At 34.5% G+C, this 25419-nt stretch overlaps 1 protein-coding gene across 1 annotated transcript in view; it reads left to right on the top strand.

Moving 5' to 3' along the window:
• The first annotated feature begins 1650 nt into the window (after positions 1–1650).
• Positions 1651–25419, top strand: part of LOC134531232 (C-terminal-binding protein) — a 445126-nt gene continuing 421357 nt past the window's right edge. Inside the window, exon 1 of the mRNA XM_063366907.1 lies at positions 1651–2149. The gene's annotated coding sequence lies outside the window, so the exon portion shown is untranslated. The remainder of the gene's footprint in view (positions 2150–25419) is intronic.

The following is a 25419-nucleotide window of genomic DNA, read 5'->3' as shown; positions in this document are numbered from 1 at the left end:
GGTAGTCTGGACGGTGCGTTATAAAGAGAGTTCACTAATTACAGATTGAGAAACTACACGAAGCACTAAAATGGACACTTACACATGGTTGATGGCGAACACTAACACTAACATTTGAACGATAGAAATTACGTAGTACACAAACGACTCGTAGTCGAGTCACACATTTTATTGAAAGACCGTATGACATGTCATATGGCCGAGTTAGGGCTGACCGTGGAGCTGATGAAAGTAGATTTAGAAATATTACCTATGGACGTTACATGCTGGATTAGGCGCGAAAAGTTGGAGGCTCCACGTGCGCGGGGCTGCCGGCCCTGGTGAGTGCTGGAAGGCTACTGACTATTCTCCCTGGCAACCCGACCAGGGAGGGGGAGAGAATCCATGGGAAACCACGGAGCGCGGGAAGATGATGCCGGCCAGTTTTGTGACGAAAAGAGTTTACAATATCATTAATTAATTATTAAAGAATATTTGGCATATTAAAAGTTTTATTTAGAGTTTGTTATTTAAATTGCATGTGCACTGAATCCCCTTTTGAGCATTGCCACACCTGGCCGGGCGCTTCGTATACACAGCCGGCCATGACTTACATCACGCCGTTCGCGGCACTGCTCCCCCCTGCACTATGCTACACGCGCGGGCGTGTTCGTAGCACTAGCACTGATTAAGGTGTTGAGGATACATAACGGCCTGTGCTCTCAGAGGGAGCACCGACGGCGGCGTCAATACTTTATTCATTAATAAATTGTTTAATTAAATTGTTAACCAAATTCATAAATACATATTTATTAATGTTATTGAATACATAAAACACATATATAAATTTTGTACGAAATACAAAATCCGGCAGTTACACATGTTCAAACCGACATTAAGTATAGATTACATGGAAATACAATTCTTGCCACTTCTATGTATGTGACATTGTACTGTTTTGTGAAATGGCCCAGGGAGGGGGGGGGGTATACATTATTATAGCCCACTGTGGATTACTATAAACCCTCTGTAATCTTATGTAGCTTTGTTTATATATTATATTTATAACTTCTTTTTTATTCTTTTAATCCAGGAAGCTTGGTATTCATACCCCATGGACCCCTCTCCAGGCTACATATATTTGTCCAATGATGGCTCGATAGCCTTATGAAATTACCTGTTCTCTATAGACCTTGTGTAACCATTTTATGGAGATTTTTTTATTGCATTGTAATTATTTAATTGTGTAGTGATGTTTTGGTTCTTAAAGTATCCAACCACAGTAGTGGAGACTTTATTGAAACTTCCACAAATATATATATATATGACTGTTATGCATCTTTTTTACTTGCAACCCTTTTACCGTCAAAATAGGCATTTTTAAATAATCAATATGCAATAATTCAATTGGAATTTCGCAGATGATAATATTTTTTTCTATTTCAAACTGAATCAAATTAAGACTTTTGGAGATTTCTAATTAAATTTAAAATATTTAACATTCCATGTTTCAATGTTAATGAAAATGTTTGCTTATATTTGCCTGGAAATTTATGTTAACGTTTTATTGTGTAATTTGTGATAGCGTTATACACAATAGTGTGTATATTTGTATGTAATTAATGTATATTAATTTATATTATTATCGGTAGTTGATGAACATGCATAGTGGTTTTCATCTCTATGGTGCAAGTGAGGTAATAAGTTGATGCTAGAACTGAAAATTTTTACCTACTAAACAAATAATTCTCTTTTAAAAGTGTTTGTATATATTTTGACAGAAAACATAGCATGATTAAACTACGCTTTGAAGAGAAAGCGTAACTGCTTATACTTGTAGTTTCTGGAGAGTTGGTTATCCTGAAAACTGGATTCTGATCAGTGAACTCTTGGCGAGTCTCCGCTTGCAATTCGGACTCCATTTTAGTTTAGTGGGGAGGATTTTGTTCTCCCGCGTTTCGCAACGTTTTTTTCAACGTGAACTCCTTTTTATATTGTGAGACAACTGTTCGCAAGTTCTTTTGGATAAGATTTAATTCCCGTGTGTGTTTAAAGAAGTTGTTATTGGTGAAGTGCATCTGTATTGTGGTGTGGAATTTTTTCGGAAGTTTCATTCGTCACTGAAACCACAAAGCAGCGTGGCTTGCCTTTGTTTCTGTCAAGTTAAGAGGTAAGGGATTTCATTTTGGATAAGTATGCTTAAGGAAAATTATCATTGTTTTGTGATTATTATTTTTTGTAGAATTTAAGATGTTTTGAAAGTTACTTCAATAATTTCAGGATCGCTTAGTTCTTGCTTAAAGTAGTCGCGTTGACCTCTATGTATGTTGCCTGCCCCAAAATATTTTCGGCTAATAGTTTAGTCGAAAATTTCATATCGCTGTATTTTCTAGTTTCGATATAGATATATATATATATATATTTTTTTTTTGCATTTTGATTTAATTTAGACAGAAGTAAATTAAAGGTTAGTGCAAGTAGACAACATATGCATGTTTTTTTTTTTGAAACAAATTGAGGTTTCGGAGAAACCTATTTTAGTTTCTATTCAAGTTGTACAAATCTTGAAATGCTGTAAATGAAAGATCTTCAGAGGCTATGTAATATGTAAATTTTAGCGGGGTAAGTTTTGTATAACGTTACCAGTTGATTTTTGGATGTTTTCATTGAGTTTTACATGCACATTCCGTCAGCTCAAATCAACAAAACATTTTCGAGGTGTGGAAAAAACTAGACACAAATTGGTAATTCGTTCAAGAATTGATTACATACGCTAGTACGTATTGGGGTTTAAAATTGGAATCAAAATTTCAAAGGAAATGTGACGTGAGTTTTATGTACAATAATGTAGTTCTGTGCTAAACGTCGTAATTGCACTGGGATTGCTTCGACGTCACACCCAGAGCATGATCTTCCATTGGCGACGCTTTGTGAACAGCTGGCTAGCGCCATCTTCTTCACGTGTCCTTATTTACTTGCGGAATTTAATTCCAACCAGAATTATTGTGTTGGCTAATGTACTAAGCGGGCCATGTCGGTAAACCTCCAGCCTGAAATGAAATGTAAACAATAATGGGGGCAAAATTAACCTCTGTGAAAAAAAAAAAAAAAAAACGTAATTGATAATGGCGACGAGTCTTATGTTTCTATTTCGAAAATTGCATTTTTTATTTTGCATATTTTGTTATGAATTTATTTTACTATGTTCCTTATTCAAATAAATGTTTTTGATAACATTTTATTTAATTTTTTGCATATTAACATGCATGCTGGTTATGGCAGTAAGTTATGTTTTTATTTATTGAACTGGGTGTTCATAAGAATTTGAACCTGTAGTTAAAAATTTTTAAAATGTCCATTCTAATATTTTTAAATTTTAATTTATTTGTGTACTAATAAAACAAAGTTTGATAATACTGAAGAATAGCCACTTTTCTGAATAAATTTTTTTGTAAATCCAGAATGCTTTATATTACTTCCTGACACATTTTTCAATCATTCTCTAAGAGGGTGTTGTAATTCTTTAAGTAGTTTACTCTTTTAATGAGTGGTTATGTTAGGGTTTTTGTATTACAAAAAATGTGTGATACAGTGGTGTAGCCAGGATTTGGGTCATTCTACAGAGAAGGTGCTATTCCGGTATGATTTTTTTTCGAAAGTAAATTTGGGCCAGTGAAGTTGAAATTTCTTTCCCATACTTTTGTGAGCATTCCTTATGCCTCTATACTATCAGTCATATTAATTCTCTATGCAATTGTTTTTAAAGTAATATTGTTAATAGCACTTTTGAACGGAGGAGACCAGTAAGTAACGGAGGAGACAAAATCTTGTTATGGAGCAGAGCATTTTTTAATGGCGGTGAGGAAGTAGTGTGCTTGAATATAAAGTAAACAATAGTACTTAAAACAGACCCTTTTAATTAAAATATTAAAAAAATATACTTTATCTTTGTTTGAAATACCTCAATTTAAAATGTGCATTTTTGTTGGTCTAAGTTTTGTCCATGTAATCTGATGGGCTGCAAGGGTCCCCTTGAATGCTGGTATGTGTTCCGAGAGATGTTTTTCAATTTCTGGAATGAGGATGCTGTTCATAGCCAAAACTTGAATCCCAGCTGTTGCGTTTGGAAGGCAGTGAAGAAGAATTTCAAAATCTGGGATATCGGTCCCTGTTGCCACCAGCCGGTCAGCTGTCCATTTTAAAGCCCATCCTATGCCATCTGGCGCTCCTTTGCCATGACCACTTTCAGAGAAATGCCATTCTATTATCTCACAATCCAAAATGTTTGACAAGTAATTACTAGAGACCTGCAAAATTCGCAGATTCATTCGGTGATAGGCTAGAATTCAAACACATATACCTCTTAGATAATTTTGCTATTGGCTTACTGTTCATCTGGACGAATCTCAACCAGTTATAAACCTTCAACCAAAGAAGGATCGAATCACAGACAAACCAGCTGGGACAACTTACATGTCGGCAGCCAATGAACTTGCGTTATTTGCCCGAGTGTTCAGGGGTATGTAGTCTATCCTGAAGACCATCGAAAACGCAAATTTTGCAGGTCTCTAGTAATTACTGATCAAATGAAACATTTTCCTGTTCCTATATTAGGTTGTAGGGCCATCACTAACAAAGTGAACTACTTTTAAACATTGCACAAAAGTTTTGATTTCTTGTAACACAGGATTCAAATAAGCACAGATAGCAACAGAATCGTGTCTCAGATTGTCAGATAATGTGCAAAATGATAGTGATTTTGGTAATTTTCCCTCTGAATTAGCAATGTATACCACTATTATGTGCATAGATACTTGTGGTTTTGAACTTCCAAAATGAGCTGATTGAATTTCATTTGCATATTTACATGCATAATTTTCAGAGAAATCCACGTGTATAAGAATTTCTTCTTCAGAAAGACTCTTCTTTATTGCATCTAAGGTTTTGTACTGATGAGTGATATTAGCACAATGTTGCATGTATCGATCAACACTATTCAACAAAGCATCAGCTAGCCCTCTCTTTGAGCATTTCAGGTCTTCTTTGATGGTCCGCTGGCAAAGTTTTTATTAATTTTTATAGTCACTTTCACCTTTTTCTTCGCCCATTTCTGAACAGATGTTTCCTCAATGTTAAATTCCTTGAAATACACTTCTTTGTTCTTGCAAATTTGACACTTTCTTTCCATACATTCCTCACTTTCAGATTTGCAGCACAGTGACATAACAACAGCTTTTGGGTCATTTTCTTTAATCATGTTTAGTTTGTGCAGTTTCTTTACCAAATAGGCAAAATTTTCATGTATCATACACTGGCATGTATCTCTGTCTTTAGACTTTGGTACAAGAATCCAAAATGGGCGGTATGTACAAAAAGCAGCATATGAAAGTTTTATGCTGGAATGGAATGACAGTCAATAAAATTTTTGTACAAATTCATTAAGGTGTCATTGAGAAACCTGTTCTGTTTCTTTTGTTTATTTTTTGTTATGGTATCCCTTTTCCCGGGAGACAATTGACTGGACTCGACTGTTTCCAAAAAATTAGCAACCAATTTTCATTTTTTGATGTTGCCTATTTTTGTAGTATTACCAACATGTCTCATTCCTTGTGGTACCATTTTACGAGAAGTTAGGCATTTAAACTACTCGAGACACTTATACTTTTTTACTATGTTCCCAGATAGTTTACACAAAAATTCTCGTTTCTTCTTTAGCTCTTTTTCTTCAACACTAAAAGCACCTTTGATTTGATGTGTCACAACTTCGCCAAAAATCAGTTTCCTACGTATTAGTGATGAATTCTTATGTCCTTTTAAAAGTTTTCTTATCTTAGTTTGTGGTGTTCCATTTCTCGTAGCAAATTTCTTGTTTGTATTCCTATAGAGCCGCTTCCTGTACTTCTCACACTGTTTTTTTCATTTCTGCAACTTTTCTTTCTAGTTTTGTAATTTTATCTAGAAGTTTCCTTCTGTTTTGTCTTCTTTTTTGCTATCCAATTGCTGAACGCTGAATACTGTTACCATTCTGGATGTTTTGCACAGGGTTAGGTTGAGGCTTGTTTATATCCACAGTTTCCAACATATTTTTTCTTCTCCTTTATTATGTTCCTACATTTCCGTGTTTTCTCTCTCCAGAGTTTCCTAATCTTTCTTTGTTCACGATCACTCATTTTGCTTCTAGCATTTTTTATCTTCCCACATTTAACACGTTCATGATATCTTTTTCGTTCCTTTTCCTTCATTTGTTCATATTTTTGTGTGGATCTTTTCTTATTCTTTCTCTATACCTCCTCATCCGTTCTTTTGCTTCAATAGTACTAAATTTTGCACTTTTTTTTCCATACACCTGCTATTTTCAGTCAGCCTAAAATAAGTAAACAAAATTATTTTAAAGAAGTTCGTCCAAATACTTTAAACATACAGACCAGTTGAAATAAACGGTACTTTGCTATACAAAGTTATATTGTTTAAGTACAAGCAGTCATTAAATACGAATGGATATAAACTATTTCACAGCTTCTAATCTTTCTCGATTCTCTTTTACAAGTACATTTGCTAAAGCGGTTATACACAACACATTTAGATATGCCACCACGATTTATTTCCACCATCTCTAATATTCCAGTTAATGTAGCAAATGTAGAAAAAAAAATTAAGATTACTGTACAATTCAACTAACTGTAAATTGCCTAGTTTTTTACATATTTTATTTTAAGAAAAGGACAACGTAGATCTACTACATAAATCAAAACATATCCTCCATTACAACAATGATATCCTCCGTTACACTACCTGTGTAATGGAGAAGACATCTATGGAGGAGACAGCAGACAAGTTTTCTTTTTTCTATGTTTTTATATTTTAGGTTAGGAACTTAATTTTTACATTTAATTACTGTGGGTAATCAACACTAACTGCCACACTGTACTACATAATACAAAATAAGTAATTTACAACTATATGTTATGAACAGTAAAGACACAATGCTGAAAACCACTTACCTACCAATATTTTACAGTGATTATAAAGTATCACCATGCTTAGTGCATTGCAGCAGCTTTTGCTCTCAAAACTTTAATATGGCTTCCTTTCCCTCCTTTTTAAAATAAACATCACACCACCTATGCACTCTAGTGAGAATTATTGCAACTTAACATATGAGTAACGGAGGAGACACACTGGTAGTGGGACACAATTCCAAATTATTTCTAAATAATAAAATTAATTATTTGAAAAACAACTAACATATCAATGGAAGTATTACATATTCTAGAATTCATAGCACTTAAAAAATTTGTGATAATGTAAAAAATATTACAAAATTCATCCAATTTATTCTGAGAACTGTATGGTGGGACATGTAACGGAGGATACTAACAACAACTTATTTGTGGGAAAAATCAATAAAATAAAACTTCTCAATAAATATTGTTCCTTTATATGCTTAGTATGTTTTGAAGTAATGCATTACCATGTACACAAATTCATTTTTAACAATATTTCTTTTACATTTTTGGTTGGACATAATATACACCTTTTTTTTAGAATGACCCATTTGTGTATGAGGGGTGTTAAGAAGCATGTCTCCCCCCCCTCCCCCCCCCCCCCCCCCCCGGTATTAAAGCGGGGGGCCCGGGGGTTCACCCCCGGGAAAATTTGGATTTTAAGGTGTAAAATAGTGCTATTTTAGCAGTTTTCGGTACTTAAATTTAAATATTGTAATGGTAAAAATTTTATTAATTTTAATATGAAATTTGTTTGAGTGATGATTAAGAAATTAATTAAAGATTTGGTGCTAAGGGGGGTTTAAACCCCTAAACCCCCCCCCCCCCTGGTTACGCCCCTGGTGTGATATCGTGAGAATAGTCTTTTGGGTTAGGTTAGCTACATTTAAAGTAGGGGGGAGGGGGGCACATTTCAACATGGGGCACCTTTCAACAGCTTGAATTTTATACTAATGGAGCCTAGTTTAGATTGGTTAATGGGAAACTAATCAAGCTCCACAACAGAACAACAGCTAGCAATGGATTTCCCTCCATTTCTTTTCATTAGTGCTTTGTGATTCAGTAAACACTGTTTTATGTGTTAAAAGTAAAAAGTGATCATTGTTTTCAGCACTGCATTTTACAGTCTCTACTTTGATGGATGTACCAAGTAGGATTTATTTACCCAATTAAATAAGAAATTCTGCATCTAAAAATTATATGAACATCTTTAAAAACAGTTTCTAAAAGTAGTAACATTACTATAACTTCAATGATTGCTCATGGGGCAGATATCAACAAACTGCTGGGGGTAGATTTCAACAGTGTTGAAATGTAACCCTTTACATGTATATGGTTCCTCTAAGCAATAACATAGGACTATTACAGCCTTTTTGTAGAGTTCAATATGCCTAGGCCCATAATAAAATGGCTGAGTCAAATTCTATGCCAAAAATAAGTGAACTATCATTAAAATTTTAGGCATGTGTATGTAATGTTAATACTTATACCTTTTGTGTTCTCAGTATTCCAACTCAAAATTATAATAAAATTAAAAAATATCAAAATTAGGGTTAAACATTAATGGATTTAATGTGTATTTACATTATAACTAAATTTACCAGTTAAATCAAAAATTGAAAATTGCAGAAAATGATTGGCGGTTATCAAATCCTGGCAAAATGGTAAACATTCATAACCTAGCTGCTTTGACGAACACAGCATATATTGCTTCATTTACTCCTATAACATCACAGCAGCTTTTAAAGCAACATGTACTTGGCAAGTGTCTCGTCTCAAGACGATTCTGCTGTTTCAAACTTCACACCAGAAAAATCAAAACACTGTGAAAGAAACACAAGTAGACCTGAAGAAATTCTGACACCTGAAGATGTTTGGCCTTTTCCAAAAGCAGAACCAAGAAGAAAATTAAAAACTGAGTTGAAGATGAAACAATGAAAAGGTTAGAAAAGAAGTCAAAATTAGGCATGAAGAAAATGTAATTAGAGAAAATAATCAAAACTGGAAAACACAAGCCTGCAAGAAAATGTTTCAATGATGAATATTGTGATAGTGAAGGTAGTGAAATTGTTTTGTAAGACGAGTCTGATTGTAAAGATATATAGATCAACTTTTGATTTCCACATCAGAGTTTGAAGAAAATGTATATTTGGAAAATAATGATACAGTAATTCAAGTAAATGATTTTGTGCTAGTTTCTTTTGCAGGAAAGAAGTACTAAGTCCTATTTGTAGGGCAAGTAGAAGACCAAGAAGAAAACAATTACTAAGTTAGACTCATGCAAAGGAATGAAGACTCGTAGAAATTTTATTTCCCCGAAAAAGACGATAGGACATTGTTGACAGAAGTGACATGATGAAACTCCGCAGTCAACCATGAGTGGAGGAACATCTCGAGCCATTTCTTCAATGGCATTTGCTGTAAACTACCTTCAGTTAACAAGAAAATAATGTAAAACATATATGTTATGCTTTAAGTGGATAAGATGATTTAACCATATCAATTAATTTTAGTTATATTTTTTATTTTGTTGCATTTGTATATTGTTATACATATATTAGCTTATTTGACTTATTCCAATAAATGTTTTATTGATTTGAATCCCCCTCTCCCCTACTGTACTTTAAAAAGTTTGGCTTTTTGATTAAGTTGGCGAATTACAATATAGTTAATTATTTAATGCTATGTTTGGTTATTTAAAATTTATTTAAACCTTATTTAAAATGTAGCTTTCTTAATGCATATGCAATGTAGAGCAGCGAGGTGGATGATGGGTATGTGGAGGAGAAGGAAAGGATAAGATGGGAAAATGCATAGTCAGTAATTGTTCCATATCACATATCAAAGTTCATTCCTTGATCCTGATGGCATGATCCAGTAAATATTGATCCTGTGGTACATGATCATGGTTACTACAGGACTAGAAAACTGGGAAATGTCAGGGAAATTAAAATGGTCAGGGAATTCCGGGAAATGTCAGGGAAAATTCTACGAATTATGGAAATTTTAAAGTTGCGTATAATTCAAACAAAGCTTTGTTTTGATGCGCTTGTACTGCTACCGAACGTCTCCGCTAAAAGGCTGCTGCTTAAGGCACACGGCAACTGCATCGTTTTTTTACTTGGTCTACGATTGTCCGTTGCAATAGGCTGTTACAACTACCTACCATAACTTCTGGCCAAACTAGGCACTCGTTTGTTCACTAGCGAACCCAGGCCTTCATTAGTTTGTGTTTTGATCCTTTTTAATTTGCCCTTGAGACTTTGTATTATGTTCCGTTCCATGCAGTGAACTACTGAACGGGCATGGTTTTGTTTATCTTTTGAAGGCTATTTTCACGTGGAATAAGGTGAGTACAAAGCTTATTACGTGAATTTAAAGGTGTTGTTTCAGGTGAAGTTAGTTTTTGATGCGATCATAAGAAAATAAAGTGCATTTTGATAGAGGCAATACCAATTCTCATTTTGAAAACTACCAAGCTGATACGAAAACACGTGGCTTTTGTGTGTGGTTAGGTTTTTGCATTTTTTCTACCTATTTTTTTAAATTACTTTTTTTTTCAACCGTTATAATCCGTGAGTTCTGTTACGTGACACTTACATTGTGTATAAAAAAATATGTATAAGGGGTATTCCAACGTAACAAACGTTACGGTTTCACACAGTTTGCAGCATGAAAATATTTTTTGAAGTAAAGAAAAAACAATTTCAAATCTGTGTGTCAATCCAAGTTGTATAGGATAATAATATGTAAGATTATAATATTAACAAAATTACCTTGAGCTGGCAGGTGTCATAGGATACACTTTGATGTAATGTAACAAACGTTACAAGAAATGACACACATTGTAATTGTAGAAAAGTTTTCTCAAATCTCTGTTCTCTTTTTATTTCAATGCTATCGAAAAAATTAGATTTTAATTATAGAAAACTATGAGAACAATTGTACGTAATGATTGTTTCTATTTAACATATTCACACTGAAAAAAAAAATTCAAACAGAATTTAACAAACGTTACAGCTCTGTAACAAACGTTACACAGTCAAATAAAACCTTCTTCACTCAACCTGTACAGCAAAAGTGTTCTTAAAAATGAACTTTCCTCGCACTTCCTGAGGCTTACGCAATTTGCACAATACCAAATCTGCAGAAATATCATCCAGATCATCATTTTGTGGATACACGAAATATGTGTTCTTTCCTTCTCTCCGTCGCATGAATTGCACTTTCAATGTGTTATTCATATTATTAATTAAGATTACATGTCCAACGTAGTTCTGTCCAGTTTTTGGATAATGAACCATTACATAATCACCAACTGCTAGTTCTGCAGATTCTGTATTCACATCAGTTACAGTAGATGTAGATGTGCTTCCATTGTCAGTGTCATGAAAGATATGACACTGTTTAAATGGTTTATCATCACATGTATTTTACAAGAGTATAGCTGTGTGTGGAACTGCAACCTTTACACACCGGGCTTGCTGTATTCCTACTGCTGGCAAAACATGTTCCCATTTTTCTTCATACTTGGCTGCTAGAACTTCAATGTAACTGACAGAAACGTAAAAACAGTGTATGTTCTTAGTGTTACATCTTGCAACATCGTAAAACTGTTCAGCATTTTGGACAGTTGCATTACCTTGTAGAACTCTCTTCCATACAATGTGCTTGAGGGTACCTCCAACCCCATCATGTGGACCCTTGCCATGATATGACTCTTGATAGTTCCACTCAACATTGCATCCTACAATATTTGTTAAAGTACCTACACATATATGACAGTACCTTTCGATTCTTGAAATGTTGAGCTGCACCATCAGTCCAAAAATAAATTTTAGTAATGGATGAGCACATTAATGAGGACAAATAATTCAGTAGCACTTCATTGAAAGCTGCAACTTCAGTGGTACGATGGTTCTGAGTATCACTGATGACTGCTAGACATACAGTTTTAATATCACTGTTTTCAGAGCACCGGAAGTAACACACTGCAGTGTAAATTGTAGTTGAAGTTTCGGGTGAAGCATGGTTCCAATGTACTGCCATAACTTCGCTCTGGAATTTTGCTGTGTAGTTCTCTGCAAAATCTGATAGGAAAATGAGTTGTCCTGGCTCTAGTGAATCCTTTTGCTGCTGTTCCTTCCACTGTCTTCTTTTATTATAAATGTGGCCAGTAAGTTGATTGAGTTCATACTTGAATACTGAAGACAATTCATTTATTGTTAGTACTTTTTCGACTAGATGCCCACCTTCCCACTGCTTGATACGGACTTCATCACAGTCATCATCAACTTTCTTTGCCATTAGAGCTGCAATGTCACCACATCCTTCACATCTCCTCTTCATGCAATTTTTATCTTCTACGTTGCATACAGTTCCTTCAGCAGTTCTGTGGTAGTTCTCGGTTTCTCATTTGTTTTCATGGTGTTGAGGAAATCAGCAGCTGCATATTTTCACAGTATGGACAACAGCACACACACTGATCTTTATCAGAAACCAACTTAACATGCTTTGGTCTCATTGCACAGAACATTGATAGGCCTATCTTTGCATCAGGATTGTGTCCTTGAAAAAATGCAAATGCCTCTTTTAAATTATACATGAGAAGCCTCTTTTGCTTGTGCTCCTTCTTTCCATCTTCATGCACTGTAACAAAATCTTTCTTCCCTGGAAGAAGACGTGAAATATCATCAGAGTTGTAAAATTCTTGAACTTTTGATGTAGTTTCTTCAGTTATTGCCAAGGAAGAGTGTCTGCTTTGTTTGACTGGCAGCAGTGGTACATGGAATGATTCAGCAAGTCGTTTCACAACAGTGGTTCGTTTTGTAGGGCTTTTAGGCAAGTTTCTTTGTGCTATTTTGACTGCTTTTCCAAAAGAATTCATACTCTTATATGGTGCACATACAGCAGTCTGCTCTGATGTACACGAGTTTAAAAGTAATGCTTTTTTTCTGTTTCGAAACTTCTGCACTCTTTACGAGTAGCCTCCCTTTCTGCTGCTTTCTGTGATTTGGATTTTGGTTGTTTTCTAACTTTCTTCATAATGTTTCGACATTTTTCTAATCTTTTTACATTTCTGTCTGGGCCCATCCGTGCTCTGTACTCCCGCATTCTCTGTGCAGCTGACTTTGGTGCTTTATTTTCCATTCTGAAAACACACACGCACACAGTGTTTTATCTTAATTATTTTATTATAATATCAGGTCTAAACAAACTATGCAAGCTACAGTATGGTGCAATAAGTTTAACACTACTGCTTCCAAGTATCCATTTATAAACACACAAAACTACAAAATGCAAAAGATGGCTAACTTTGAAATTGTTGTATTTTGTCTTGCATTCAACACCTAATTGTAAACAAATACAACCTGAAAACTATTTACTACATAATTTCTAATCCGGGCCTGGTCATTATTTAAATATTTTAGCCATTTAAGTCATACAAGTGTAACAAACGTTACAGTAATATTATGTAACGTTTGTTACTATTTATGTAACGTTTGTTACGCAATTTTTGCATATAACTACACAATTGAGAGGGATGAATCACCATCAGTTGTTAGTATACATAATAAGTGCAGATAATATGAAGTATCTTTTGAAAATGTACATTTGTTTTCATATAGCATTGCCAAACATAAGTTTTTTGTAAAAAACGTTACATAACCAAACACTTATCTTTTAGAGTAAATATTTCTTTCCAGTAGGTTGTATTATTGTACATTTTTGTATACACACGTACTAAAGAAATTAGTTTCAACACGGAAATAACATTTGGTTTTACATCATCAATTTTTATGGACATAATAGCAACACAGCAAAGTACTGATACTAACCTTGTCAACTGTGATGCATCCATCTTGTACTATGCATGCTGGGAAAAAACATATGCTGGTTCTATATTGAAGAAAAAATATTTTTTATTTAAAGGCATACAGTTAAGAATCTTTTGGTGTGCAGTTACAGTTATTTTTAAAAATTTCTCATTTTGTCCCTCTTTTCATGGAATGACCCATAACTAGGGTTACCAGACGTCCGGCAAAAGGAGGACATGTCCTCCTTTTTATGTATTTTTTTTGCGTCCGGACGGATTTTCCTTAATGATCCAAAATGTCCTGCTTTTTTATAAAGTGAGATGATTCCTGCAGTTACACTCTGAGTAAAGCGCGCGGTGCGCGCTAATGCGCTGTCCGCAGTCACCCCACTAGTAAGTAGTTCTATGACAGCTTGACAGGTAGCAGCACATGCAGAAGCACGTGTTTTTAATATGGTGTATATGCGTAGTTTGTTTTATTCTTTATACTGAAACTGTATTAAATGCTAAAACATTGTAAAATATCGTACTCCATTGTAATTAATTCATGGCTTTTTTTTTAAAAAAATATATTGTCCTCCGTTTTAGTGAAATGTCCTCTTTTTGCGAGGTGAATGTCCTCCTTTTTTGTTATCAGTGTCTGGTAACCCTACCCATAACTGAACATGTTTTTCCCCAGAATCGTTAGTTAAGATTGTAAGAGTATTGCATGTTGTAATGCTGCTATTGTTATTCTCTAAGTAGGCCCGTTATATTGCTAGTTGTGAATTTGTAATAGTTTTTGTATTAGTGTAGTTATATATTTTTTAAAAATTCATAATGTTTTAACCTAACCTGAAAATATTAATATGTACTTTTTTTTTTAGCTTAGAGATGTCAAAGAAAACTACTTTTAAGGAGCATTGGCTCAAGGAGCCACAGTTTCAGCATATCAAACCCTCTGCTAAAAACATAAATTCTGCGTACTGCACTTTGTGCTATAAAAGTATTCAACTCAGCAATATGGGTCGAGTATCTCTCACCAGCCATGTCGAAGGAAAAAAAAACACACAATTCTACCGTCAAAATAACACAAATAAACCTTATTTTACCTCATGTTGAAATTTTTATATTACATTTAATCATATGCACGTTAATATTTATGGTATGTACTTCAAAAGAAAGTTAGGGAATTTTTCTCTTAAATTTCTGGAAAACAGGGAAAATGCAGGGAATTCTAAGATTCTATTTCTGTAGCAACCATGATTGATGCTTTCTGTTTTAATTTGGTACGTGAAAAGTTCCTGCACATTAAAACTTGTCATATAACCAAAATAATGATCATAAGATGAATACATGGTGTTACATATCACATGAAAGGCCACACCAAATGCTGCAAAATGACACCTGTCTCACCTTTCTAACTTAACTTGGAGAAGAGTTATGGTAATTTTAAAATATGCCTGTCGTGCATTTTTGAGTTTTTTTTCGAAAATTTACAAAGCAATATTTTCAAAACGGATGGATATATCATTCTAAAATTTTATACTTTTGTTAGTCTGTATGGAGGTAACATCTGTGCAAAATTTCATCAAAATCTGAGAAGGTGAGGTAAAATTTTTATTAAAAGTGTGTTGATGTGACATGGTCCACTCTTCCGGCTAAAATGCAGTTTTGTGGCCTTAACTCGCAAGATTTTGAAAAACCAATACAATTTGTTGGGTATTCCCCATTAAACACATTATTCATTTCATTAAGATTTGTCAAAATCAGCCGCTTTTGCAGGTGAGTTTTTTTGTTCTCTGTCCTTCCGAATTGCAACAAAATCTTTCTTTCCAGGCATCATCCTGCTGATATCATCCCTGTTATAAAAATTGGTGACAAGCTGAACTGTTTCTGGATTTAATGTTTTCCCTTGTTTAGGGTTGGGGCTTGAGAAACAACCTTTTTCTTTCACTAGTTTCTTCACGGCTCTAGCCACAAAATCGCTAACTCTAAACTCATGTACAATTTTTTTTCGAGACCAGCCTTGGGGCAATACTGATAGAAGCATCATTTTTTCACTTCTACTAGTGAGTTGAGAAAACTTTAGTTTTAACTAACTAATAATCTCAGATTCATCCTTTTCATTTTGTGATTTTTCAGTATAACATTCTGTTTGAGGCCCAATTAATGTCTTCTCAAATGTTGCTTTAACTTGTTCAAGTTTTTGTTTAGTGTAAGAATGACTTAAGTTTCTGTTTCTTGATGGGGGATTCTCCTACCAGCTCCAATGATTTATTTAAAAACTCTAATGATGAATCAGTATCTATATAATTAATATCATGTTTACTACTACTATCTGCCATTACAATGTCCTCATCATTACTGCTTTCATGGTTTTAATCTAAACATTTTTTTAACTGCTTGTTCAGTTTTATTCTACACCCATCACTAATTTTTATTCCTTCCACAACATCTTCAAATCCCAAGGCACACATCCAATTAGTTACATTTCTTAGCTTACCTGACTGATTATGTCCTTTTGGTTTGAAAGGATTACAACACTTCACTGAAAACACTACCCAATTTATCTTTTCATCTTGATTAGTCATGGTGAAATAAAACACAACACAGACTGCAACCACTAAACCTAACCTAACATAACCTAAACAGTATGTACTGTTTAGTGAAATGGACAAACTCAGCCACTGTCAGAGGAGTTTTGGAATAAACAATAACTTTTATATCACTCTGCAAGGCCAGCTTTTAATTGGCTCAGTATTTTCAAACTGCAAAATTGCATACCTACTCTAAAGTAAGGTGTCAAAAAACAAATATAGGCTACACAAGTCATGATTAAACAAGAGCCTCATTAAATATCCAGTTATATAAAAAAAAAAACACAGATAAAGAACATTGTTTGCGGCAGCATGGAAATCAGTACAGGGTCATTCCATGTGAAATGACCCTAAATAGAATATTTTTTTCTTTTTTTAAAATTTAAATTCTATATAAATTCAATAACAGTATTCCAAAGATTATGTGGAAAGTAAAATGTAATGCTAAATTTGTAAACTAATGGCAACGGTCTATTTACAAAGTTTTGACAGTTAACTGAATGTGTTACTCTGACAATAACCCAGAAGTTGGTTACACTGAAAATTTTACTCTTAACAAACAGCTGATAGGTGGCAATTGGAATGGTTTCTCCAGGCCTAGAAGAATATTTCCACAGTATATAAAAGTTGATTGCAGGTAAATATATACATTTTATTCACATTTAAAAAGTTACTTGTACCACGTCACACCCGTAACACTGTTTAGTACTTGAAGTTTGAAACAAATGAAACTAAAAGTAATAGGGAACTGAAAATTTATATGCACTAACTAGCTCAGTCATATAACCTACAAATTTCAATCACAATTTTTTTTAGTAATACTGCTAATAAGAGCTGAAAATACTGTTACGGGTGTGACAATACATTAATAATCAATGTGTACATAGCATATCAGACATGTTTGGTTTAGATACACTGCACATTTCTTAGAATTTTTTTGGGTGTTTCTTAATACTCTTAGAGTACCTACCCATAAGTTCATAATTTTCTTGATACATGTATACTCATCTATACATTGGTAGTGCTAACTTAACCTATAATTAACATAACCTTGCTAATTTTTTCCATTAAATTAATAAGTTATTACATTTAAATTATTTATTACTATTTAATAATGATCTGGTAAGTTTAAAGTGCTTATGGCAGTGATCATGTACAGTAATATACTATAAGATAATGACTGATTGTCAATACTGGAAAATGTTACTAAGACAGCTTATTTTTTCCTTTGTTATAGCCTATATAGTACGACTAGATGTCTTCTACTGAGAGGGTAAAAAAGTATCGGCAAAAGTTACACCAGAATAAAGAATAACATGAAAAACATTTGGAGAAGGAAAGGGAAAGAGACAGAAAAAGACGCGACAAAGCAAGAGAAATGTGTCAGATAAGCAAAAAAGCATTAAAACGTAAAAGGCTGAACGATGCAGACAGACAAAGAAAACACAGAGAGAAAATAAAGAAGAGAGGAGCAGCAACAATTTCAACAGGACTGACACCTGATAGTCATATTCTTGTATCCGTTCTTTTGGAAGAGCTGTTAATAAAGTAAGAAAGCACCTTCCGTCTAGTCCAAGGAAGAAAAGTGCAGTGGTTAAGAAACTTTTGGAAAAACCCGGTCGAAAGGATGTTGTAATCATTAAAAATCTTCAAACAGGTGAAAAAGAATATTTTCAAAAGAGAATTATGATTACAACAATAGGAGAGGCGTACGAGCTGTTTATTTCTGAATATCCAAATCTAGAAATCAAGAAGTCCAAATTTTACTCCTTGCGACCCCCATATGTTCTGCCAGTAGCAGAAACACCACATAATGTGTGTGGCTGCAAATACCATTCCAATATGCAGTTATTAATTGATGCTGTGAGGAAAGCTGTTACGTTCCCTTGTCAAATGGATGATCTTCTAGTTACTGCAGTATGTGCATGGCTAATTTTTGTGACCAGTGTAGACACTTTCCTATAATTGGGCTTATTGATAAAGACAACATGGACATAGATGTCAAGTGGCAACAATGGAAAGATGTCAACCTCATAGAGCATACAGGAAAAATACACAACTGCATACAAGAAATTCAGAATCAATTTCCACAATTTAAACTGCACTGTTACATTAAAAGAAAGCAAGCACAGCATTTCAAAGCTACAAAATTAAAAGTTACAACAAATAATGCTGTTCTTCAAATAGACTTAGCAGAAAACTATACAGCAGGGTTTCAAGACGAAATTCAAAGTGCACATTGGCACAAACAACAAGTATCACTTTTCACTGCAGTTGCTTGGGTTGGTGTCTGCAGACGTTGTTTTGTAATAGTCAGTGATGACTTGAACCACAACAAATACAGTGTCTGGGTTTTCTTAAATAAATTGATCACTGTCTTGAAAGAAGAATTTCCCAGCCTTGCACGGGTTCATATATTTTCGGATGAAAGTGCAGCTCAATTTAAGAACCATTACATAATTCTGTCTTTGACATATTTTCAGCAAGATTTTGGTATTGATTGCACTTGGAACTTCTTTGCTACATCTCATGGCAAAGGGTCTGTAGACGGTGTAGGAGGGACAGTGAAACGTACAGTTTGGCGTTTAGTCAAGTCACGTCAGTGTGTTGTACAGTGTGCAGAAGACTTTTTTGACTGTGCTAGGAATGCCTTAAAGGGGATAACAATCCTCTTCACATCTGCCATTGAGATTATTTCAATGTATGAAACTGTGTCCTCAAGATGGGTTAATGTTGATCCGGTTCCAAGGCTCCAAAAACTTCACAGCTTCCAGCCTGTGACTGAAGGCGTTGTTAGAGTTGCTATAACATCTTATGGTGAAAACAGTTTGGTTGTAAACTTGAAAAATGCATATAATGAGTGTGAAGTTAGTGATGCTCCACAACCAGGCCCATCTGCATCAGTCAGCATAGAGGGCACAGACAGTATTGAAGTTGGCGACTTTGTATTTGTGCAACTTAATGTAATGGGTCTTGGGACCAAAACCACTAGCCAGAAAGACTATTTTGCTGAAGTGCTTAGTATTGACATTGAAACTAACCAAGTAGTTTTAAAATACATGCATCCAAGTGGCAAGATGTGGATCTGGCCAAAAGAAAATGACATTTCAACTGAGGACATTTCTGTTATTGTGAATAAATGTGAACCTCCCAAACTTGTCAATAACCGTGGACAGTTTACATTTAAATAATTTCTTTTTAGTCAAAATGAAGTTTAAAGGATGGTTAAAGTAGGTTTTTTTGATTTTAAATAAATAAATAATTTTTAAGAATTGATTTTACAAATCTATCTTCATTAAAATGTTTTGTCACACCCGTAACGTCACACCCGCAACATGTAGAAAATTTTTTAAAAATTATAAAAAAATAGTTGTGCTTGTTTAAAATTCATTTTCAGATAATTTTAATCATCAGAATACACTTAAGTTATTTTTTAAGAATTTAAATTATTTTTTCCAAAATTTTATTAACAGACATTTCCAGTCAAAAACACCGTTGTTCATAAAGAGAGGTATTTTTTGTCACACCCGTAACAATTTTAATTTTAGCACCACAGTACCTTAATAAAGAGTTTAGATATATTTTAAGCTTTTGGTTTGTGAACTAATCATTTAGAGAAGAGTACATCCACTTTAAAAAATTATGCTTACTTAAAATTTTTCTGGACATACTGTTTTGCATTGCAGAATCTACCAATTTTGTCACACCCGTAACAATGGAATGACCCTACAGCCACAAATTTAAACACAAATTTCCATTGTTAGTCATTTAAAAAATGTTACTGGCCTTACCTGAGTATTTAGCAGTCTTAGCACTCCACATTTCTTCTAAATTTTATTTACTCATGATCTCATCGATTCTCCACCTCAAAATTTGGCACAAATCTAACCAATATACAGGATGTATCAAAATTCATGTTACAACACTTGAGGGTAGAAAGCTCTTATTATTTGCAACCATTTTTGCCCATAAACATGTTGCCGGAAACGCGTAGTTAAGCCTCTGTAGCCCCAGAAAGAGTCAGCGTAGGCAACCCGTTGTAGAGTGTTATGTTGTGGATGTGCGGGCGTTCGAGTAGAGAAATAACCTTTTTAATTGTGGCACAGATTTTAATTTCACTCTGAAATCAATCACAGCTTCTGCTTTGTTTCACAACATTAAAATTGTTGCATACGTTTTAACAACGTGACAGCCTAAAGCAATGGTTCAAAAACACGCCCACCTTGAGAAACAGAGGTGGCAACTGCGAATCATGTTTTTACGCTGGAGCATGTGTAGAGTCGACCTTATGATTTTGAACGCTTTAATGATTCGCTGTGTAAGCTCTTCTACCGTTTCTACTGGCGTAACGTAGATAAACCATTTTAAGTAACCCCAAAGAAAGAAATCTAACGGGGTTAGGTCCGGTGACCTTAGCGGCCATGCGACAGGGCCCGCTCGTCCATTCCATCAGTTTGGAAAAGTTTGGTTTAAATACCCTCTCACAAATGAGGTGGTGCCCCGTCATGTTGGTACCACATCACACGTCGGACATGCAATGGAACCTATTCAAAAGACCTGGTAGTTCGTTCTGAAGGAAGTGGAGGTATCCGGCGCCGGTAAGTCGTGGCGGAAGAAAAAAAGTCCCGATGAGTACGCAGTCAACAATACCGGCCCACACATTAATTGATAAACGTTCCTGGCGAGCTGTAACACACGTTGCATGCGGATTGACATCATTCCAAACATGACTGTGTTGCGAATTGAGAATAGCGTCTTGAGTGAACTTGGCTTCATCGCTGAATAAAACCGCTAACTCGGGGTTTCTCAATACTCTTCGAATGTACCAACGAGAAAAGGTCATGCGAAGAGGATAGTCCGCCGGACCCATGTGTTGCACTTTATGAAGGTGGTACGGGTACAAGAGTTGCTCATGAAGAACTCGCCAAACAGCCATTTTGTCAGCGTCCATATTGGAACCTTCTGCCCTTGTGCTTGTATCCGGACTCTCCTCAAATCTCTGAAGTACATCTTCAAAACTGGGAGTACGAACCCTGCATGGAGCACCAGCATTTGGTCTTGTGACGGCACATGTACCAGTATCACGCATTCGCTGAGTACCTAAGTCTTGCAAACATAGTGTGAGCTGGAATCCTACGACCCGGATATCGTTCTTCGTACAGACGACAGGCGGCTCGTCCATTTTGTCTAGCCTTCCCGTAAACAAGCAGCATGTCCGTGTACTCACTAAACGTGTACTCCATTGAGCTCCACTAAAATGTTGCCCTTTTCAGAACCACAGCGAAAGAAATGACACCACGAGTTTGCTTGTACGACAGAACAGTCGACAGACCACAAGTGATATCCAAACACACTGCGACACTGCGATGTCACGCTGCGCAGTGCTATGGCACGGTACAAACTGAAAATGGTGTTTTTTAGAAATTCAATATTAAAAACTTTGAAATTAATTAAAAATATTTTTTTTCCCTGAAGTTGGCCATGTTACATATCAAATTGAAGCCCATTCAATGGCATTTTAAATGAGCTGTCAAACAGCCTTCTAGCACCATTGGTTGGAAACCTACAAGTATTTGAGTGATCCAAAACATTGCTAAAATTGGATATTTTTGCAATTTTCAAACATTTATACAAAAAAGAAATACTTGAAAAAAATAAAATAATAGATTTAATGTATTTAGTTTATATTACTAATACACAAAAAAACATGAAAATCTTAGGTGTTAAGTCCTCTGGTTGATTTCATATGGAATGACCCTTCATTGAAATTTTGTGTGGAAAATATAATGTCCTTTCAGAGAATAATTTTTTTTTTTACAGTAATTGTTTTTGCCAGATATATAGACAATATAATTTAGTGTTGGAAAGAAAGACTTGACATTTTAGGGTCTTTTTTTGCAAAGCTTCCATTTTCAAAACCAAAAAAGGTTTGAGTAGGGGAGGGGTAGGAATTATTTTGTTTTGTTTTGTAAGAGTATTAATAGCTTTTTGTCTTGTTACTTTGAGTGTTTTTGGCTTGTTGATTCCTACTGTGCCCTTTTCTGCTCTCAAGCCATCTTTATTATCTGACCACAATCAAAGATCAAAGAACAATTAAAATTCATACTGCCAACCTACATACATAACATCATGTGGTGATTCCATATAAAGTGAACAAATCTGAATAACCTCATCTTTTATGAGTTTGATCTTTTTATATTAGATATAGGGTCATTCCATGTGAAATCACCCAAATTTAATTTATCAGGTTGCATGACTATTTTATTAAATTTTTATATTTACACCATAGATGTACCAACTATTTTACATTGGGTGATTGCCAAAATAAGGTACCTAAACTATGTATGGTTCGAAAAAAAAAATTATATTTTATACACCTGTAAAGATTCTTAAATATTCCCCTGGTTGCGCCAAATTCAGTACAATAAGTGGTCAAGATCGATACATTAAATTGAATTAATAAAATGTAAATATAATTTTGGGGCTGTCCACAGAGTGGACTCTTACTGTCCACTGAGTGGACAAATTTAACCTTACCATTGATTTTGGTACTCTTTTTATTGCGTGTTTATGTACACAGCATTTCAACTTACTAGTGTGATAGTTAAACAATTAACAAGGTAGTTAGTTGTACTATGCACAGATTCTGACAAAACAAAAGTAAAATGTATTAGAAAAAATATAGCCTACACTTGAGACTTATTTACATTTTAAAAAATCTATAGTAATGTTGTACTGATAACAACTGAAGTTAGTTTGCTAACATAACACTTCACTTATGTAGAATGCTACAATGTTATAAAGAGAAAATGAATTACAGGATATCATATTGAACACTGTTTTGCAATACTGATATTGCAAAACCTTTTTAACAGAAGTGAATCATTAAGTTAAATTTTAAAGAAATTATACTTAATACCATAATTCACATATCATAACGAGAAAGATCAAAGTTAAAGGCGTATTGATTACGATGGAAGGTCACTGGCTGGCATAACACTTCACAAATGTCAGATGCTTCAATGTCATAAAGCTTCCTCTCGTGTTCTTCTGGGAGACAAAACTTCGAATAGCCAGTTTTTTGAAGAAAAATAACTTTATACTCATTACTGTCTTTGTCATAGGATTCTATGAAGGCAAGAAAGTTTTGTTTCATTTTCTTTCCGCTGCATTTAATAATCACATAATCATTAACACTTGGTTTCATTGCAATAAGAGACACTGATTTTTTCAACTCCTTTTTCAGAGGAGGAGGTTCAGCATCTTCATCACTGTCCAAATAAACGTCCTTGTAAAGCAACTTCCTTTTGGCGGCTGCTGCGACTTCAGTTAAGGAAATGATTAAATGTGACAAAAAAGTAAAAACTTTTAAATGTAAATGCACTATAAAGTTTTTGAATGATAAACCAATAGTATAGTTATTGCCCCAGTTAGTAATAACTTACTCCATAGAAAGCAACACACCTGAATTGAATTATGTAAACAAAATAATGACTAAAAATATAAGAAACCTAATGGTAATATTAATATTATTACTTAATATTTAAGAAAAGGATACACTTGAGTCCAAAGGTAGTAACTTCTCCCAGATGATAATGGCTGCAGAAAATCCCAGCTTCACACTCCAGGCATGTTAGATGTCGGGCTTGTAACACAAGGGAAGGCTTTTTCCAGGTAAGTTGGTGTACTTTCGCAGTCCCTTTGAAAGTTTTAAGGTTTTGGGGAATTTTGTTCTCAATATCATGTATCAATTTTTCTGCAATGGTAAACACACCTTTGCAGTTTTCTTCAAGTTTGGCTTCAAGCGTTTTACAGTTAGGAATATCAGTTCCTCTTGCAATAAGGTGATCTGCTGTCTTAAGGGTTGCTCCCACACCATCTGGAACACCCTTACCACGGCCACTTTCACTAAAATGCCAATGCAGTTCTTCAGTTCCAAACTTTTCTGAAAGATAACCTACAAGGTAGAACATAGTTTTATTCTTATATTAAGTAGGTGCACCATCACTTAAGAAATGTACACATTTCAGTCTCGGAATCCCAGCTTTTATGTCTTCAATGACAGGAGTCAAAAGAGCTATAACAGAAGCTGGATCATGTCTATTGCTCTCTGATAATGTTCCAAAACACCTAGGTTCCTTATCATAGCAGTACACAACAACAGTATGTATTGTAATTTGTGGTTTCAACCCTCCAAAATGCACAGACTGTATTTCGTTGGCATATTTGCAAACATAGTTTTCGCTAAAGTCAATATGCAGTAATACGTCATTTGGTGAAAGGGTTTCTTTTATCTTTCCTATGTGTTCATATTGTTGAGATATGTTGAATCTATGCAACATATATTCAAGTATATTTCTACAGAATATTTCAACCAGGTGCATTTGGTTACTTCAATTTCACTTTTGAAAGTTTTATGGCATATTTTTTCTTCTCCCTTAATCAAAATAGGAACTTTTTTGGTTACCCATTTATGATAAGTAGCCTTTTCATCTTGAAATTCATTTATTTCAGGAGTTCTTCCTTTGCATTTTCCACATTTTCTTTTGTAACAACTTTCTTTCATGAAATTACAACACAACTTTTTGAATACAGCATCTGGAGATTTTTCATTAATTATCATCAATGAATGTAGCTTTGAAGTAATCAGAAGCATATTTTGGTGTGTTTTGCAAAGACAGGTTTCTCTGTCTGTAGCTTTTGGGAACAAAATCCAGAACGGTTTCAACTGGCAGAATGTTCTGTAACTCATGTTCCTGTAGACATGATTTTCCTTGATAAATATCTTGTGTAAATTAAACAGGCTGTCATTGAGGAAACATTTCTGTTTTTTGTTTTTGGTGATTGTGTCCTTTTTTCCGGCACACTTTCTGCTAACTCTTGTCAGTTTCAAAAAACTTTTGTACATCATGTTTTCTTTTCAGAAATCTTTTTGCAATAGGGGAATCGTAAACTCTAACATTTTTTAACATTTTGTAGGATGTCAAAGATTTTATGTGATCACAGAGTCTGTACTTCTTGATAATTTTTTCAGTTAAAA

Source organism: Bacillus rossius, chromosome 3, assembly GCF_032445375.1.
Source record: "Bacillus rossius redtenbacheri isolate Brsri chromosome 3, Brsri_v3, whole genome shotgun sequence".
Taxonomy (NCBI): domain Eukaryota; kingdom Metazoa; phylum Arthropoda; class Insecta; order Phasmatodea; family Bacillidae; genus Bacillus; species Bacillus rossius.
The sequence above is the reverse complement of the archived record's forward strand: the minus strand, read 5'-3'. Positions and strand labels throughout refer to the sequence as shown.